Here is a 19,092-nt window from a genome sequence, read left to right as displayed (position 1 = left end):
TAATATCGCGTGATGATGTTTGGCAGCTTTGTGACTGCCACTCAATGGGCAGCAGTTACCACAGGAAGACGGCTAACATCCTGAGAGCACTGTGCCTGGGGAAAAGTTAGAGAGCGGTTCTTCACGCAACCTCAGTGACCAGCCACACTGGTCCAAGGGCAGGTCGACTTCCACCAATACTCATAAAAGTCCTCTCCGAAAATGGGAGACAGCTCAGCTCCTCTCTTCAAAGGTTATCTTCAGAGATCGTTCACTAAAAGGCAGATTCTTTTCTTCCATCTTTTTTCTTTTTTTTTTTTTTTTTTTTTGTTAGGGGCAAGAAAGAAGATGGATGGATCAGCGAACACAGCAAGGGGTACCTGGCACTGCGTCATTGATGAAGGTCTTACATAACCGATGGACACTTAGGCCGGAATGGATAAAACCATTGCCAACATCCCCCTTCTAAGCATTCAAATAAGACGTGGAAAAGTACCAAAGGAGATACTAAAGGCTCTCGCTGTCACCAGAGACGCTGAGCAGCACGGTGCTAGCTTCCAAAGGACTCAAAGTCCAGAGAGTTGTCGTTTCATACTTTTCAGTTATAACCTAAGAAAGTACTGGAGACATAATAAGCATTAGTAAGTGCTCTGATAACTTCATCTTATACATAAGACTATTCCTGAATCTTAGATATTTTCATATAACGACAAATATAAAAAATGAGAAGACTGCATTAGAAGACTTGAGAAAATGTAAAGGAAACGTAGTTAATCAACCTCTAATTTGACAAAGATGATTTTCGATTTCTGCACATTAGTGTCACATACTGCTGGTGACTCTCCACTGTTTTTTCCTTTAGGAAAATACGAACAAGGACGTGATGCTCCCTCAGGGTCCACCACCAGATACTGAATGGACTAAACTAAGCTCCCAGATGGAGAGGCTAAAAGTAACCTCTAATAACAGGTGTCTTTTCTCTTCCATTTTAATGAGCTAAAAATGCATTAGTAATAAGAGCCAGCATAATCCTGAGTCTTCAGCTAGATGTTCAAGCAACTATCTTGAATTACATAATTTTTTATAGTGTCCTGGAACATAAAATAGCTTAAGCTCCTATTTGTGGTTTCAAAAACATCTATCGCAAAATTAATATATGACAGGCTTTAAAATATATGCTTTATTAATTTAGAAGTATATGCAAATGCTTTAAAAGGAATAAAGACCTAGTCAAATAGAAGGCAGCAGTGGAGTTGATAAGAGAATAGATTGGTAGTCAGCGCAATAATGAAACTGACCTTCAGATGTGCTACTCAATCCTTATTTTATTGTGAAGAAATTAACTCGTGCATCTATTCTGTTCTAATTCAATACCAACAACTATGACATGAAATTCAAAAGGAAAACGCTCAGTAATTTCTAATCCCATTTCACCCAAAAGTTTGAAGGCTATGCTACATCTGGGAGATTAAATTGGAGAAAGAAATTGAACCCAGATCTTCAGAAAGTGTTCACTAAGGGACATTTGCAAGCAAAGCTTTACTGCTAATATAATGTACCTTTCATCACTGATATCACAGCCCTGGCTTTCCTTCTACCTCTAGGGCCACTACTTCTTGGTATGTTCTCTAACCACCTCTAAACGTAGAAATCCCCAAAGCATGATCCTAAGTCACTTTCTTTGAAGCTCAGACTCTATTCACTCCATGACTTATTACCAATGACATCCTCATTAACTCTCAAATTTATGCTTCCATTCTAAATTTCACATGTGAGCTCCAGACCCATCAGTCCAAATGTCCACTTGCTCTTCTCCCTGGGATGCCTCATGGGTGTCTCAACTGTAATGAGTCCAAAATTGAACTCATGAACCAAAGTTAGGAAAAGTCTTCCTCACCTATGAAACGATACCACCATCCATCTACTCAGTCATGCTAAAATCCTGACATTTCCTGGACCACAACTTCCCACGTCCTGTCAGTTACCAGTGTTGGCTGATGCTATCTTCAGAACCTGTCCTCACTCTGTCCAGAAATCTCCAACATCACTTCCGCCACCCAGTCTAAGGCTTTGTTGTTTCTTCCTCCATACATTCTTGCCTCCTCCAACACCTTCACCACAAAACAGCCCAAATGGTGTCTAAACATAAAGCAGTTCACGCATTTCCTCTTTCTTTCAAAGCCTGCTCTTTGGAAGCCAAGTATCCAGCCCTTATCATTTTCCATACAGCACTTCATGATGGCTTTTGCCCAGCTTATAACCTCTCCTTCCACCTTCTCTCCCCTGCTGTGGTCCAGGAACAGGGCTTTCTTTCTGTTCCTTAAAAACATCAAATTCTTTCTCTCCTCCACCTTCATGCACTGTTTCTCTCTCTGGCAAGGCTTCTCTGGACAAGTTCCTCTTGTCTCTAGTCCCATCTTACAAGGTGAATGTTTCCCAGGAAACCCACTGACTCATGACCCTCTCCTCCTAGCTCCCTGTATGTTTTTGTGACACTACTCACACTTATCAGCACATCATTATTTAGGATGTAATTTTTTGTGCCCCACTACCAGATGACGATAAGCTCCCTGTCCAGATTTTCTCCCGCACAAGATATAGTCAGTGGCTAGAACATAGTAGGTGCTCTGTGAGTATCTGTTGACCAAACAATGCTGATATTTAAGAAAGTTTTCTGGGTATGCCCCAACTCTCCGACCCTGACAGCCCTAGTAAATATTAGATGGCTAATTTCAGTCCAAATTTCACAGATTTTCTGCTCCTTAACATGCATGTGTCACCCAGGGGCCAAGATTAGGAGGAGACAGACCTGGATTTTAATCTGGTCTCTGCACCTGTGCTTAGTAGGCAGACTTATAAAAAAGTGAACTGCTTTTCCAGACCTCAGATTTCTCACTGTTGTATGAAAAAAACTCCTCACAGCTCTCACACTCTCAATCTGTGAATACACAGTGTTTTCAATCCACAATAAAATTCTGTACACATCCAAAATAAAACATCTCCTATGGGCTTTAGAATCCTCTGGTTATTCTTGCTTCAAGGTCTTTATCAATCTCACTTTCTTTTGATCCCATGATTTCTGAGGACCTTGAATTACAATTCAGAACCATCAAGCAGGGTCTCTAGATGGTGAACGCAGACACCTAGGCCTCCACTCACTGCATATTTCCTTTGGGGACTAGTAATGATGGTGAGGGCTGGGCCCAGCAAAGCCCCCGCTGCAGGTTAGGACTGGCAGATGCTTCCCAAGTCACTCAGATTGAAATCCAAAGTTTCTTTGTGGTCCCACGGCCCTCCAGTATCCTCTGCTTTGTTTTCCTCGTGCTGGCCTCCTTGCTATTCAAACACTCCAAAGCAGCTCCCACTTGGGAGGCTGCCTCTGCATCGCCTTGTGCTTCCCGTTCCCCTGCCTGGCGCTCTCCTCCCCCAGACATTCAAATGACTACTTTCCTTCCTTCATTCAGGTGTCTGCTTCAAATGCCAGAGGACTTCTCCATGACGATGCTACACGAGTCCCCATCCCAACTGCTCTCTGTCTGTGGGCCCTGCTTAATTTTTCTTATTATCTGTTACAATAAATTATAGGTTATTGTCTGTCTCCTCCAACTGGAACGTAGGAGTCCTAAGGAGAGGAGCTTTGTTTCCTGTTAGATATCCAGGGCCTAAAACAGTACATTGTACGCACTCAGAAAATAGGTACTGAATGAATGAATAAAGGAATGAATGAGCGGCGCTCTACAAGAAATCAAGAGGACAGCGGGACTGAAGGTCTCCCATCTACAGCTACAGGGGTCTGTGAAGGTCAGAAAGGAGCAGTGTGATGAGAAAGAGCTTAGGCTGCTGGACCCTGAGGCAGGAGAGCCAATAGGCACCTCCCCCCAAATTGTTACCCACCCCCCACTGAAGAAGAAAGAGCTTGGTTCATGGGGTGGCAGGTGGAGGTGAGTCCCAGGGGCTGCCAGTCAGCAGGTCTCCTGCCAAATGAGCAATGAACTTCTGACAGCTGTGGCAGGAGAACAGCAATCCCCAGGGCAGTACCAGTGGAAGTGAGAGTTAGCCTGCAGGTGGCCTTGTTACCCAGAGATGGATGGCATGTGTTATCTTTGTCATCTTTTTGTAATTTGTCTTTTAAAAATCACTTAACCAAATTCTGAATTTAAGGCATCTGTGAATTAGTGCACAGTCTCACGATCACCCCTTTCCCGCAAACTTGGACTCAGGGAGACCCGTATATTATCTTCCAAAGCTGTTCCGCGCCCTCTAGTACTCAGCCTTACTGGCAACCTCTAGACTGTGAACTCCTCCAGAAGAGCCCGTGTGCTCCATGGTGACTGGCACTTAGCCTGCTCTCAAAAAACGTCAGATGACTCAGTAAGTATATTTTGAACTAGATCTCCCCAAAGACACTGAGCTAAACACTAACAAACATCACTAATTACATGCTATTATTGTCTTCTATTCAACTATGCAGGCATTGAACAGAGTTAGTTGTGGACAGAGATTAGTTTGAGAATTGGAAGACTCACAAAATAAATAAGGAATTGCCACGTGTCAAGTAAGGTGTGATAAGACCACCGTGCGGACTTTGCAGAAATTTCTGCATATACACCACAGGCGGGAAAGTATGTAAAGAAGATAATTATATCTGTGTATTATATTTTTATTTTCAATATTGCATTTTAGCACTGAATATAATTTTTAAATATTATCAATATTCAGAGTAAAATTAACACTTTACATATTTTCTTTTCTTTTTAAGTTTATTTATTTTGAGAGAGAGAGCATGAGCAGGGGAGGAACAGACAGAGGAGACAGAGGATGCTTATCCGACTGAGCCACCCAGACGCCCCGTGCACTTTAAATATTTCCAAAGGAATGATTTAGTCTTTTCCTAAAAAGTCTGTGTCTTCAATGTGATTTTATATCTCACAGTGATATTTCTCCCTGACATCAGAGAAGAGGGAATATAATTAACTCAGCCAACATTTCCTGAATGCATACAATATATAAGTCACTATGCCACACACAGTTAAAAAATACAAGTTTCACATAACAAAAAAAATGTGCAGTGGACTAAGGTGTTTATGTTCTACCGAGAAAGCTATATTTATATTAGTACTTAATATTTTATTTATATTAAACACTCTTTGAAGGTGGATATACTATATACGGAATGTCTTCAGCCATGCAATGATGTATGGTACATCTTGAGTTTCTAACATGAATGTTGTTTTTGCTCCCAACCCCTTACTTTTAATAAACGATCTCAAACATCATGCTCCAAAAGAAAAACCTTCCAATAGCTTCCAAGTACCCTGAGGATAAAGCCTTCCCTCCCCGCAGTATGCAAGGCTGGCTCTTATTATCTTGCGGGTCTCAGCCCAAAAGCCTCACAGAGGTGTCTTTCCTGATCATCTGATCTGCAAAACCCAGGCACTCTGTTACATCAGACTCCATAGCACTTTCCACATCTGAACCTGCCTTGTTTGTCTCCCCCCATCTAGAATGTACCCTCACCACATCCTTGGTTTTGATCCCTCCCCTATCCCCAGCTGCCAGCACGTATTTATGGAATTAATTATTAATTATTAATTAATTATTACAGAGCTTGAGTTGACTGTCCTATCCATCCATGTCTTATCAGGAAGCAAACAATAAAAGTATGGGTCATGATTTCCCATGTGGTTTTTTACATTATCATTGTATACGATGCGCCTCACGTTTGGCAAAATGGGTCATAAGTATAATTTAGCAGCAACTCCTGAATGAAGCTCACTAAATCATGGCTTGGTGAGTAAATGAATGAAAATAATTATGTTCAAAATAACTGACTGAGATCCGTCAAAGAAAATGGAGTTATAATGCTATAATGTTCTCCTTCGACTTTTAGAAGAAAACCAAAATTACTTTTATTTTAATTGTGTATTATTTTCATAGAAAAATAGCAGTTGTGGAAAGGTTGAAAATGGTACTCAACACCCACCTCAAATTGACTACTCTAGTAAGCTTAACAGTTCTCTTGCAGTCTCAGGCAATGTTTTTGAACAAAACCCTGTACCGAGGTCTAACGAGGATGCAAGTTCCTCCTTCTTACGGACGGAGTCAATGTTCACAACTGCGAGAACTAGATACAATGATTGGGCTGGGTTTTTGTTTTTGTTTTGTTCTGTTTTTGAAAAGGGAGCAAAGTCAGAAGGTTCCGAATTCAAGATCTTTGGCTTATTCGAGAGGAATCGGTGTTTAACAGAGCAGATGTTCTCCAGGGGGGATATCTCAAGCGTTTTCATATTCTAGCTGGGACTTCACATACTGCGTACTGGCTCAACCCGGTCCAGGGTCACCTGCTGGGAACACGGCCATAAACAAAATAGGCACAAGCTTGCCCTCACTTGGCTTACACTCCCTCTGAACAGTGTAGGGACCGGGAACATAATAGTTACAACACCCCCCGGCTATGAGGACCTGGCCACGGAACTATGGAGGCAGAGGACAACCAGGTTCACTCTGCAAAGTGGGGCTCTGGCATTGCATGTTCTCAACAGTGTGGTCTGAAAAGCACCCTCGCAGGGTGTGCATATTACTGATTTTAAAAAATTATTCACCGGCTAATCTTCTCTCTGTCTTGTGCCTCAATCTGTATAATCAGGAACACGGGTAAATAAAGTTTTAAAACTTGAATGGTTGATCGCAATAGTTTAACAGGTTACATGATCCAAGAGTGGTTTTGAAAACAAAGAAACAAAGTCTGCAGTTAAAAAAACACTGTTACTCATTTCGAAATGGTAGCTTTTCTTATTTAAAAATAAATACATAGAACCCTAGTACAGGCATGAACAGGTGGTATTTCCATCCACTGTCAGTCACAAGCTCACCTATTCTGAAAATCAGTTTTGCATTTAGTATCAGGAGTCTTAAGACATTCGTACCTTTTGACCCAGGAATTAATCTCTTCCACAGATCTCGCTTAGAGAAGTAATCTGAAATGTGAACAAAGATTTCATCAAAATGCCATTTATAATGCCAGATATTTGGAAATCACCTAAAGGTCCAATTTTAAGAGCAGTTAATAAATTGTGGTGTGTCCACACAATCAAATATTATGCAGACATGAATTAAGCTTGCCTAGAAGTCGGCAAATGTCTTGGACATAAGGTTAAGCAAAGAGAGCAGGTTGTGACATGTTATTAACTATGGAAACAATTCATTAAAAATGAAGAAGAAAATGCCAAAATATGATGGTGCTTTGGGGTCATAGGCAAATTTTCTCCCTGATTTTTTTATACTTAATGCATTTTCCAAAGTTTTCGTTGGGAGCATCTGTTGCTTTTATGATTAGAAATAATAACATCTCTTAAGAAATGCTAAGTAACTCGACCGTATTACAAATACTGGCACAGGTGTGTTCACACAGCGGATCCGATATGTGACTTGCCAAGTGAGCCCAAATTTGTGCCTCTCCTGTACCTAAATCTCAGAGAGAGAACACTGAGATTCCTTGGATTCACCCTGCACTTCAGCCCAAAGATGCTGATTCTCAAAAAGGAAAATATTCCTTAGCAGCTGCCAACCTATCGGCACCTCTGTAATTAGCTTACTATTTGCAAAACAGCCTGCTCCTTCTCAGCATTCCCTTCATCGCAGGAGCCTCTAATATTCTTTACTGACTCTGGTATCTCCGCCAGCTTTATTTCAATGTCCTGTAATCACTCATTTACTTCTGGCTCCACTAGATTATGAAATTCTTGAGACCCTTGTCATCCTGACACCCACAGAATCTAGCTGAGCCCCTAGTAAACAGTGGCATTTAATCAATGTTGTTAAACAAACCATTACAATATAGGAAGAAAGTCCACTCAATAACCCCCAAGAGAAACATTCCCTAACAGGACCCTCTTGTAAGGGAAATCTTGGTTGGTGTATGGAATCAGAAACACATTGGGATATAATTTCCAGTTTATGAAAGAGCGGAGCCACCCCCGACATCCAGGAGCTGGCCTGGCGCTCACAACCAGGCCCCGATGTGCTCCTGTCGATAGAAACAATTTCACAGAACGTCAACACCAGACAGGCCAGTCTGTGACCATGACGGTGCAGGACAGGAACAAGGCCATTCTGTAATCATATCTGAACACAAACAAAAACATGGATATTGCCCAAAATGACCAATATCCCTCTAATCTGGCTAATCAGTAACTGCTACTTCCTTGCCAATAATAGTATTAGCCTCTCTCGTCTTGTCTCCTTCTAGATAAGATTTATTAAGATACAAAGTCACAGGATTATCCCTACTTCAATCCAGAGCAAAGCCCTGCTTCTTTAAACCTTCTCCCAAATCACATAACACAAACTCAAATCTTAAAATCTTATAATTAATTTCTAACACCCTCTTACTGAGACGCCCCGTATCTCCCTATGGTATACCTTCTCCCTTGCTGAAACGAGTTGCAAACCCAACCTGTTCAACCACGGGTAATTCCTGGTGGCCTCTGGCTGGAGAGCACTGACAAATTCTTAATCTTACCTGCAATACTCTCCTCTCATCTCTCTGTTCATACATAGTCATCAGAACTCACTTCCTCCCAGACGCCTCCCTGGATTGGCCTTCTAGGTTTTAGATGGTTCCATTCCCTTTAGTCTCCATAACATTTGTGTTTAACTGCTACTATTAAGTTTGTATTTCAAAATACTAGCTAACACTGTGGTCTTGATTGCTTTCTGAAAAAATCCTTCTAACTCTAAAATCATATTATTCTATTGTGTTGCTTTAAAAGTTTTATGCATGGTTGTTTTACCTCTGCAGTTCTCACATATGGGCCTAAAACATGTATTTTTATATACCTTCACATTCCCTTTCCAGTTATCATAGATAGATAGACAGATAGATAGATAGATAGATAGACACACACAAAGTCCACTGCACTTAAGATCTACAGTCACGTGTTTAAGCAGTTATAAGTTTGATCTTGGATTTGTTGGGAAATGACATGATGTCACTCATATTCTATTAGTAAGCAGTTTCATTTAGAGTATCTTCAAGTAGAGACCTGTATAGCTGGTATGTGCTCCACATACTTACTATATTCAGTATGTGCTAGTGCTCTCTCTCTTGCCCCCCCATCTCTGCGTGTGTGTGTGTGTGTGTGTGTGCGTGTGTGTGTATCATATTTCAGGGCAAAGTACCTGTACATATAAAGGTAAATTCAGGCCATGGCAGCTGGCAAAGGTTCCTTCCCTTCAACAGAAATCAGTGACTAAAATTAAGCCTTCCAAACATCTGACTTGCTGACGTATCTGTCCTGCATAAGGATAGAGATCCTGCACCAAGGGGACAAACCTACTGGATTATTAAATTCTCTGCTAAAGCCGGATATAATCCTGCTGGACAACTCCCTTCAGATGACCTGTACCCCGCTCACATTCTGATGACTCAAAGTTCACTCCTGATCTCCTTTCACAACCTTTCACAAAGTCAGCCTTGCTGACTTCCCCATTTCTATCACCCAGACTTGACATTGACCTTGCCTGCCAGGGCGGGGATGACTCCCTGAAGATCCAGAATCAGGTCTAGATTCAGACAGAACTGGGTTTCCATGACAGCAACCTCATCCCCAGTGTGGCTCCAGGAGCTCAGGCAGATCATTTAACCTTTCTAAGGCTCTAGCTCCTGGCTCAAAAGAAAAAAAATAAAAAGCCATAATATTTACCTGCCAAGGACTACAATGAAGATTTGGTGAGATTATGTATCTAAGACACATGTCAAATACTCTACAAATGTTAGCTCTTTTTTTTTTTTTTTTTTCCTAATGGTCCCTGACAACTAATAGAATCCTGTTTCCCTCTGAGGACCCACCCAATATATGTTCTTACTGCCTTACATCAGGAAGGGTATTTAAAGCAGAACAGATGGCAGAGTTCCTGTTCTCAGATCAACATTCAAACTCCGGTTGTTGTATTGATCTGCCCACCTGTTCAACTTCCTGATACCACTCCCATCCACTTCCCTTGCTACACCCCAATTCCCAAACCAAGAACCTATGTATGTCCTACTCTTGCTTTGGGATTCCTGTCCATTTTGCTGCTAAGCATGGATGTTCCCCACCTTCGCCTGGATAACCTCTATTCCATCCCCTCTGGAACTTCTGTCACTGTGGTTGCCTGTTAGAAGACTCGACCTTCAATTTAACCTCATCTACAGGATTCTGACCATGGGCTTGAGAGGTAGTATCACACGGTTTATTAAAGCACGGATATTTGTTTTGGACAGCCAGGGTTTGAAAATCCAGTGCTACCACTTAATGACCACATAACCTTGAGCAAGTTATTACATCCCTAACTTTCAGTTTTCTCACCATGGAGGGATTTTATGAGATTTAAATCATATAATGATTTTAAGGCATGTAACACAGGATCTGGCATACAGGTAGGTCCTCAATAAATGTCAGTGCTACACATGTAAAGATTTCGACCACCGGACTCACAGTGACCATTGGCCTCTTTTCTACATAGTCCAGTTGCCATGAACCTACCCACAATACTCAGCCTTTTCACCTGCTGGCCCAGCTGATCATCCTGGTCTGGTCCCTCTTGATCCATTTCATCCCACAAATGCTCTGTCCACACAGATGCTCCTTTATCCTGACATACACCCTTACCATACTCTCATAATGTCACTAACACATGCCAATATATAATTTTATGCCTCCTAAGTGATAACTCTATTCTATGCCTGCTGCCTCCCCTTGGCCCATCTCCCACAACCTCAGTGAATTTCCATGAACAACAGTTCTGTGTTCATCACTTCACTGTCCTGTTCAAACTTTTGCTAGATTTATAGTGACCAAAGTAGGGGGTCTCCAATCCCATGATCTCTAGATGACTGGGACTTCTGATAATGAAATCACCAGGCTGGAAATAAAGCACAAGGATATTAACTAAAAGTATATAGAAATGGATAAATGGCAGGCTCCTCATCTGGCAACCACAACCTTTCAGCAAAGTCTGGACATGGAGAGTGTTAGTTCATCACTGGATTTTGTCTTGGCTGGGAGGAAGGTCCCATTTCTGGAATTTGCATGGTCCTGGACCTCTGAGTTGCCTCCACATGTAATCTTCACATCATTGTTTAGGGGGTCTGTCCCACAAAAGGAGAGGGCAATTCTCCACAATAATGTTGTTTTTTGATTAACAGCATCATCAGCTTTAGAGAGGCACAACTGTATGTGATCATGGGGGAACTGTCCATCATGGTGCCCTTATCAGCCTCCACCCCACCACCAGCACCACATACACAGCATGGGGCACATGACCTAACATATTGCACTCTCTGGTGGATGTGGACTGATTCAGTGACCACCAAAGCAGGGCCAATCAGAGCTCTTCCAGGAAATTTCTATGAATGGGACCTCTAAGAAATAAGACCTCTCTTTTCTATGTCTCAAAAGCCCAAGAATATAGGCTGGGAACTACTGAGAGTCAGCTTTCTAGTACATAGAAAGGGGCCTTGGAATGGAGCTGATCCGGAGACAAGCGGAGCTGAGAAATGGGGGGAGAGAGAAAGGACCCTGACAAAGCCGCGTGAGTCTTTGGGTTCTCACCATGAGTGAAGCAAGGTCCATCTTTGGACTTTCCAGTCACATGAGCCAATAAATCCTTTTTTCCTTAAGCTAGTGAAATATAGGCTCCTCACACAAATAATCAGATGAATCCTGATGAACTCCCTTCACCAGGAACACAGAATGGGGCGGGGTTGGGGGGAACTTGCTCACCCTTGGCGGTGCACTTAATGCTTAGGGCAGAAATGAGTGTGCAGCAGGAGGGAATGTATAGACACACATCTTCACATCTTCACACCTTGCTCACATTCTTATGACTCTATGTAATTTTACCCCCAGTGACAAAGTTTCCAGAGCACAACTTGCTACTAGAACGTATCCTATTAGCAGTGCAATGGTCCCCAAATCCCCACCTTTCTATGAGAATTTCCTTTTCCCATCGGCACTCAAAGCTCTTGGAAGAGTCTTATCGATGACCCTGTAATCAAATCCCCAGAATTCCTGCTGGGGAAGGTTAGGTGGGGAGGAAGCATACAGAAATAATCAGACTAAACATCAACAATAAGATTCAAGACATTTCAGGAGGTCTCGAGATCCCATAATCGCAGACTTATCTTCCAGAAGGCAACCTAAATTTTTATTCAGAAATTTGCACCTCCACTAAAATCTGACACCAACCTTATCACTCTGTCCCATTAACACAGGGTTTCCAAAGCACGTTCTAACTTCTCCCATCTCTACAATTCTGCAGAAAGGCAATGAGGTGCACTGGTGCAAGCATGCTTTGCAGTATTAGTCCTGGCCTCGGCACCTTTACGCTCTAATTACCTCCTGGGGATGTTGTGAAAAATCAATTGCCATTATTTGCAAAAACTCATGAAAAGCCATCTAAGCAACTAAGCCAACTAAGCAAAAGTTGGTATTTATTATTTTATTACATATTATAAATAGCGAAGATAATCAATGATGGGCCAGATGCCAGGTGCCCCTTTACTTGGTATTAGCATCATTATTTCCCCTTCCCTGTGCCCAGCGTGGTCTCCAGCTTGTCCTCCCCTGACCCAAACTCTACTCACTGCACCCTTCGCACACTACATTCTGATTTATCCCTCTCATTTCCACCGGAACCCATCATACAACATTTTAAAAAGAGGACAGAAGATCATGGTCCAAAGCCCTCGATCTGCGGATAAGGGAATGTGGGGACAAGGGCACACACAGAAGCCCAGAAAGGCCAAGGAACATATACATGGCCACGTATTCAGCAGCCTGGTCAGGACAACTTGGGTTTTCCAACTCCTCATCCAGGGTTCTTTGCAACCCACCGCACTGCTCCCAGTATGCACCAGACCCCCAGTGCTCAAGGACCATCCCAGGTGCTCAGGGATCTGTGACATGCTTTCCAGCCCTCTCCTCACCCGTCTTTGGCTCCCAGAGGAGTCCATCGGCTAGCAGGACACAACAGCTGTCCCTCCGTGTTCTCTGAGTGTTTGCGCACATAACAGACCTTAGCAGACAAAACCTGTCTTAAGTCGTGAAATGGAATGGATACACATCATATACTCCTTAATAAAATGAGGGGTCCATCTCACTGCAGAATTGTTTTTTGGTCTCTACATGTTTGGTTTTTTCCCAAATGTGTTTTGCTTGAGGAAGACTTTCTGTGCTGTCTCCTATCAAGGAAGAGTTAACAGTCAACAAAATTTATTTTAAAGCTGCCTTCCCTTTTAGACTCTACATTGTGTTTAGTAAGTAAAGTGCATTATTAGGAGGACTTATTAATTTATCTTCTAATTTTGCTCAAGAAATGTAAAAGGTGACATCTGCTTTTATCTTTGTTCTTATCTATTTTCCTAAGCTAAATATGTATTTTTGTTTCCTTTACGCTGAGAATCTTTACGAGAATGAATGGATTTAAACAATCAGTTCAGCCTCACTCCCCCCTATGTATGAGTAGTTCTCTTCTTCTGCCAATAAGCTATTGCTGAAACCACCCAAGTCTGACTATAGCAATCTAGCCCTTGGAGCACTCAAAAGCTTCACTAAAAATTCCTCCAAGTTAAAATAACAAGTACAGTCATCCTTCCAAACAGTGATCTTTCCTGAAAAATCCCTTCTGATTATGGGTGCCCTTGGGATACCCCATACCTTTACCTGGACCAGACTCAGGAGCAACAGGTAAAGACTTTCTGTGCCAACTGCCTGGAAATCACACACAGAGACTTCCCAGGCAACAACTCCCTCCTTCACTGAAGGCTTTCCCAGCCTAGGATACAAAGCTAATTATAACCAGGGTTACAAATTACAGCTAAATCATCCTGTAATTATGAGCTCTCTACTAGGACTTGGTTAGAAAAAATCATTCCTAACACTTCAGTATACATTTGTAAGAGTAAAAAAAAAAATCTCATAATATTAAATTGCTAAAACACTTCCCTATAGTTTCCACTTAAATATTATTTTGTTTAGAAGGACTCCTCTTCTTCACTTATGCTGTTTGAAAAGCAGGAAACTACAAGCAGTTGCTTCTATATAAACAGCAGAAAAAGGTTTAAAAAGTTTCAAAACTGAGCCTACTTTTCACAAAATGGTAATATATTCTAGAGTCAGTAGCCAAGTAACAAACTGAAGGTCATTTGATAGTAAGTATTTCTATAATGCAAGTCATGACAAACCATCATAGTGAGTAGCTTTCACAGGACCTGGGAATATTTACGTATAATGCCCCTCAGAAAGTGTACCTCAGAAGTTGGTTTCACTGCAAATCCAGAAGAGTTGAATATTCTTACTGACAAATAAGAATAGTTGTCGATTCCTTACATGTATTCTCTATATACAGTTGTCCACAAGTACTTCTGAAGGTCTTCAGAAGAAAGAACAAGGTGAAGAGACACTTTAGTGCAACATTTAGTTCTGAAATACACCAGGCTAAGGTGGACTGGGATGACTCCAATTAGTAAATTACATACATGTGAAGCATGTGACTTCCTGGCATTACCAGTGCCTGGTACTGAATAATGAATCTTTTTTTTTTTTTTTTTCCAATTATCACACACATACACTTCTCAATCAAAATCTAAGGACAGTACATAGACACAGAGAGCTTGCACCTACACAATGTGAAAGGCTGGCTTGGACAATTAATTACAGCAAAAGAATGATTACTGAAGCAAATCTTGCAAACCCCAAGCTCTTTTTCCTGAGGGCAGACCAAATGACTGCATGGGGAGAAAAGTAATGCTGAATTTGGCAAATAATTGCTTCGCCTCCCCATTTCGCCCAGGTAGATACTACCACATACTGCTTTAGGAAACCTTGACTACACTTTGCTCCTGCCAAGGACTACTATAAATTGCCGCTGTGGACGTCTTCACAGAGAATGCTGACTCTCTGGAACGGAGACAAAGGAGGGTGTAGCTCGGGGAAACCTAGCCAGGCGCTCCAAGGCTCTGGGCTACGGGAGGCTGCTGCCCCGCAAAGCTTCTCTTGCGCTCTCGGCGCTGGGGAGTCCGAAACTGATGGCGGACTTGGTTCCTTTCCCAAACTTCGGGAGACGGTGTTTACCCTAACTCTGGTGGCTGAAGCAGGGGGCGTGGGGGTGAAGAAGCGCCCCGCTAAGGCTGCTGTGGCTGTCCACCCACCTCCCCGCCGCCCGGCAGCACTCTTCCCTTCCCCCTCACCTGTCCTGAGCGCGGGGCCTCAGGGGTCCAGTCGCCTCTCGGGACTCGCACTGCAGGAGCAGTTGGGACGTCGGGCGCCTCCGGAACCAGCGAAGGAGGCGGCGGCGGGCTCGGGGGCGTCAGCGGGAATCTCGGCAGCCGCGGGCAGCCTCGGGCTCCCTCCCCATCCCGGCGGGGCTCGGGCAGCGGACGCGGCGCGGCCACCGAGTGCGGCTGAGTCAGGCGAGGGGGCGGGCGGGGGAGGGTGGGGGGCTCCCCTACCCCCGAGCCGGGGGGGCGGCGGCGGCCTCGGGGCGGGGGACGTGCCGCTGCTTGTGCCCGCCGCGGGTCGCGGGGCCGCCGGCCGCCGCCATCGAGCGCAGGAGCCTGAGCGCTCCAGCCCTCGGAGGTCACCGGGTGCGGCGCGCGACTCGCGGCTCAGGCGTCGTCGCCGCCTCCAAGAAAGACAAAAGGGACCCGGGGGCTGGGAGGGGAAAAGTTTTCTGCTCGGCTCCAGACAGATCCCCACCAAACCTCACGCTCCAAGCGCGGAAGAGGCGGGCTGGGGGGCTGGGGGCTGGGGGCTGGGGGCTGGGAGCTGGGGGTTGGGGGCTGGGGCGGGGGGGCGGGGCTGGCTTCCAGGCGCGTCACAGCACGATCCGGACCCGGGTCCGAGCCAAGCTCGCCGCCGCCCACCACCCGTGGGAACTCCCCCCGCCCTGCTGCCCCCGCTTTCGCAGCCCGCCTCCTCCTTGATGATGCAGACAAGATCCGCTCTTCCCCCTCCCAGGTCCCCAGTCCCCCAACGGGTGACCCGGCCGCAAAGTTGCACTTCTGGAGCCGGGATTACCACAGACAAAACCTATCTGTGGGAGCAAAATACCCGCTTTCAGGAGCTCTTTTCTGGGCTGGAAGGCCAGAAGGTGGAAACGGACACACCCACCAGTGGGGCGCGCCTCTTGCTGTGGTGGAGCCCCGGGTCCCAGAACCGAGGTCGGCGCCCCGCCAGTCCTCTGGAGCAATAGGGGAGCCCTTGCGGATTCCCGGTTTTCCTGGAGCAGGCACTATGGCCCCACGCCCCTCAGACTCTTTCCTATCAGACGCCGCCTGGGCGGGTCGGGGTCCCCCTGGCGGGCTGCTCGGGCGCTGCGCGAGCGGAGCCAAACTGCTCCCACCTGACACTGCGGACGCCCCCTCTGTCTACACCGCCCTAGGGCGTCTAACAGGTCAGTCGCAGGTCGGCCTCCGAAAGGGCTCTGAGAGATGGCTAGGGGGTGAGGGTTATGGGCAGGAAGCCTTGATAAGGGCGAACCAGATGGCTGAAAGCTTTGATGAAAGGTGCTGACGTTGAACTGCAAACATCAAAGTCAGTGAGGGGTACAGGTTACTCCTCCTTGCTCCCAAACGTCCAGTGAGTGGAGACTGCCCTATTCATAGAGTAAAACGATATGGTAATTACCTCCAATCTGGCAGTGGCAGAGTGGTGATTTTATTATATGCAGGTCAATTCAGTAAATAAAGGTTCATGTAAAACTCTGGGTTACTAGATATTCCAGCCATGACACTGGCATGTGCTGAGCACATCAGCTGCAGCACTGGGAGTGAGATACGCCTGTGTGCATCCTGAATATGTTTTAGGGGACGGACTAGAAAGCAAGTATGGGGTTCCCAGGAAGTATATTTGTGTATTTGACATGGGAGGAAAGGGGGAGTGGGGAGAGGGATTCCGTGTAACAACTCCAAATTTCGGAATTCAGACATAGCAATGAGGAGAGAAACTATAGAAATTGGAGATTTGTGGTTCAATCTTCCTGTCTTAAAGAGTTTGGAGATTTGGCACTTTTAGTAAAAATTTCACAACCAACATGTTAAAAAAACAAAAACAAAAACTGAAGGAGTAGGCAGAGAGGTGAAGAAATAAGTCACACCAATAAACCACCTCCACAGGTTTCATTTTTACCCCACCTGCAACTAGTAGTCTTTAGCCCACAGCCCCTTGCTCGATTCTCTTGGTTTTCTTACACATTTTTCAAGGCACCCGCTAAAGGAGTGTGATTTCACTGGGACTTTCTTCTAGTTGTAGTCTCTATATATTTATGAAACCACATTTTACTATAGAGCTCTTGAGAGTAGACATCTCTTGGTCATGTTCACTAGCTTTCTGGAGAATGAATATCAGGTTCATAGTGTCTATAGAATCATCAAACATGACGTTGTGTGTAATACAAGTGGTGAAACATTTAAAATGGTCATCTAACCATTTTACACATTGGGTACCTGAGCCTTCCTTCCTCAAAGAGGAAGTGATAAGGGCTATGAAAGAAAAAATAATCCCATTCTTATGGCCACAGGTATTGATGATCCCTCATTCCTGAAGTTAGATTTCAGTGATTCAGCCAAAAAAGAAGAAGAAGCAGAGATGGACTACATGAGACCACCAAAAAAGAATTATTTACATTTCTTCTAAAAATAATTATTATCTGTCTCAGATAAGACTGAGATTAAATGTTTTATAAATAGTTATCTACAATTCAGTAGACTAAGCAACTCCCAAGATAATAGTTATAAATCCTTTCCTGGCATTGAGTGCTCAGGGCAAGCTCAGGTAAATTATTTAATCTTTGCTAATGGCCAGTGTCTCTCCATCTGGGGGGAAAAAAAAAAAGTCCAGTAAGTATAACATGCTGATAATGGATTTTGAATTTAGCTCCATATCTGCCTTTGAAGTAATGGATGGGACTTCTCACCATCAGGCTGCATTGCACTTCACACATAATATTTTTGCCCTGTCCTTATGAGATTCGTAAATTTCCACTAAAATAAGCCCATCTTATAAGAAAGAGTGCGCAGCAGGAAGAGAGCACTCATCTCTGTAATTCAAGTTCAACTACCTACAAACACTACTAACAGAGGAATTTTGAACCTCATTTCTCCCATTCCTTAAGTAGGAACAAAGTTTTTGTGCAAATTGAATGAAACAACACATATAAGACTCTTCACAGCTGTGACATAGATTCTCAATACATGTTTAAACACACACACACACACACACACACACACACACCCCAAACTTGTTTTAATGTTATTTAACATAGTAAAAAAGAAGACTCTTCCTTTGGAATCAAGAATTAACTTGAGAAAATTTTTGAAATATGAAGATCTACATTTTCATTGCTGGTATACTATAAATGGAAGTCCAATGGATGGCAACAAATTTTTAGTAAATTCATTTTGAAAATATACACTGGAATAAAAAGAGTAAGTATTTTAAGTAGATCATGTAACAAGGCTAAGAAATGGAGTGTTGGAAAGTTTGTGTGATATACCCATTTTATTTTTCCGTAAATGTAACCCATAGCATCTCCAGACTTGAGAAGAGGTCCTCAATCAAAAAAAACTTTTTTTTAAATCTTCAATGGAAAACAAATGCAATTGTTTGCTAGATTCTCATCTGAATTATTTCACTCCAGCTGTGAAATAGATTGATAGTCTCAAAGCCCCCAAGGTATCTCTGCTGGAAGCCATAGTTGCTGTTTCAAAGTAAGGGGTAAAAAAAGGACAAAGTCAATTAAAGAAAATGAGCTATCTGATTTTATCTTTAAAATTTGGAATTAGGCAGAAGGAATACAGGGGAAAGAAAAAGGTAGCAGGAATACATTTACAAATAAATCTTTAAGGTCATTTTTATTTCACCATGATTTTGAATACCACTCTAGCACATTTTTTTAATTTTTCTTTCTCATTATGGGCAATTGGCTGATAGTTCAGCATATTTAGCAGGAGAAAGATGCTGCTAATTTCATTAAACATGCAAGTGAGAGTACTAACTCCTCTCAAATAGAGGTTTCATAACTTTACAGCAGACACTATTACTTAAATATTTTATAAATTCTGTATTAAGC

General features: G+C 43.4%; 1 protein-coding gene across 2 annotated transcripts in view; it reads right to left on the bottom strand.

Annotated features, from left to right (window-relative positions):
• The window catches only part of TMEM200A (transmembrane protein 200A), a 72,861-nt gene extending 57,531 nt beyond the window's left edge, over window positions 1-15,330 (bottom strand). The window contains exons 1-2 of one of the 2 annotated variants that reach the window (XM_015535988.2): window positions 15,212-15,330; window positions 12,250-12,252 (exon numbers count right to left, since the gene is read on the bottom strand). The gene's annotated coding sequence lies outside the window, so the exon portion shown is untranslated. Of the gene's footprint in view, window positions 1-414; window positions 600-12,249; window positions 12,253-15,211 lie in introns of those variants that run through there. The other variant, XR_001509893.2, reaches the window with a different exon arrangement.
• Between the last annotated feature and the right edge of the window lie 3,762 nt (window positions 15,331-19,092).

Source organism: Panthera tigris, chromosome B2 (genome assembly GCF_018350195.1).
Source record: "Panthera tigris isolate Pti1 chromosome B2, P.tigris_Pti1_mat1.1, whole genome shotgun sequence".
Taxonomy (NCBI): domain Eukaryota; kingdom Metazoa; phylum Chordata; class Mammalia; order Carnivora; family Felidae; genus Panthera; species Panthera tigris.
The sequence above is the reverse complement of the archived record's forward strand: the minus strand, read 5'-3'. Positions and strand labels throughout refer to the sequence as shown.